We start from the raw sequence: 1,805 nt of genomic DNA, 5'->3' as shown, positions 1-1,805 counted from the left end.
TCATCCCCCTCTTCAAAGGGGGAGACACCCTGGACCCAAACTGTTACAGACCTATATCCATCCTGCCCTGCCTATCTAAGGTCTTCGAAAGCCAAGTCAACAAACATATCACTGACCATCTCGAATCCCACCGTACCTTCTCCGCTGTGCAATCCGGTTTCCGAGCCGGTCACGGGTGCACCTCAGCCACGCTCAAGGTACTAAACGATATCATAACCGCCATCGATAAAAGACATTACTGTGCAGCCGTCTTCATCGACCTGGCCAAGGCTTTCGACTCTGTCAATCACCATATTCTTATCGGCAGACTCAGTAGCCTCGGTTTTTCTAATGACTGCCTTGCCTGGTTCACCAACTACTTTGCAGACAGAGTTCAGTGTGTCAAATCGGAGGGCATGTTGTCCGGTCCTCTGGCAGTCTCTATGGGGGTACCACAGGGTTCAATTCTCGGGCCGACTCTTTTCTCTGTATACATCAATGATGTTGCTCTTGCTGCGGGCGATTCCCTGATCCACCTCTACGCAGACGACACCATTCTGTATACTTCCGGCCCTTCCTTGGACACTGTGCTATCTAACCTCCAAACGAGCTTCAATGCCATACAACACTCCTTCCGTGGCCTCCAACTGCTCTTAAACGCTAGTAAAACCAAATGCATGCTTTTCAACCGTTCGCTGCCTGCACCCGCACGCCCGACTAGCATCACCACCCTGGACGGTTCCGACCTAGAATATGTGGACATCTACAAGTACCTAGGTGTCTGGCTAGACTGCAAACTCTCCTTCCAGACTCATCTCCAATCCAAAATCAAATCTAGAGTCGGCTTTCTATTCCGCAACAAAGCCTCCTTCACTCACGCCGCCAAACTTACCCTAGTAAAACGGACTATCCTACCGATCCTCGACTTCGGCGATGTCATCTACAAAATAGCTTCCAATACTCTACTCAGCAAACTGGATTCAGTTTATCACAGTGCCATCCGTTTTGTTACTAAAGCACCTTATACGACCCACCACTGCGACCTGTATGCCCTAGTCGGCTGGCCCTCGCTACATGTTCGTCGTCAGACCCACTGGCTCCAGGTCATCTACAAGGCTATGCTAGGTAAAGTGCCGCCTTATCTCAGTTCACTGGTCACGATGGCTACACCCACCCGCAGCACGCGCTCCAGCAGGTGTATCTCACTGATCATCCCTAAAGCCAAAACCTCATTTGGACGCCTTTCCTTCCAGTTCTCTGCTGCCTGCGACTGGAACGAATTGCAAAAATCTCTGAAGTTGGAGACTTTTATCTCCCTCAACAACTTTAAAAATCTGCTATCCGAGCAGCTAACCGATCGCTGCAGCTGTACATAGTCCATCTGTAAACTACCCACCCAATTTACCTACCTCACCCCCCATACTGCTTTTATTTATTTACTTTTCTGCTCTTTTGCACAACAGTATCTCTTCTTGCACATGATCATCTGATGATTTATCACTCCAGTGTTAATCTGCTAAATTGTAATTATTTGATTTATTGCCTACCTCATGCCTTTTGCACACATTGTATATAGATTCTCTTTTTTTTCTACCATGTTATTGACTTGTTTATTGTTTACTCCATGTGTAACTCTGTGTTGTTGTCTGTTCACACTGCTATGCTTTATCTTGGCCAGGTCGCAGTTGCAAATAAGAACTTGTTCTCAACTAGCCTACCTGGTTAAATAAAGGTGAAATAAAAATAAAATAAAAAATGTTTTATGTTGCATGTGTTACCCTAGTGCAAAATCTCACTTTGCAATTGTGGTTAAGAAAACACTTCAA

The sequence above is a fragment of the Salvelinus alpinus genome, chromosome 31, assembly GCF_045679555.1.
Source record: "Salvelinus alpinus chromosome 31, SLU_Salpinus.1, whole genome shotgun sequence".
Taxonomy (NCBI): Eukaryota; Metazoa; Chordata; class Actinopteri; order Salmoniformes; family Salmonidae; genus Salvelinus; species Salvelinus alpinus.
This window is presented reverse-complemented; position numbering follows the sequence as displayed.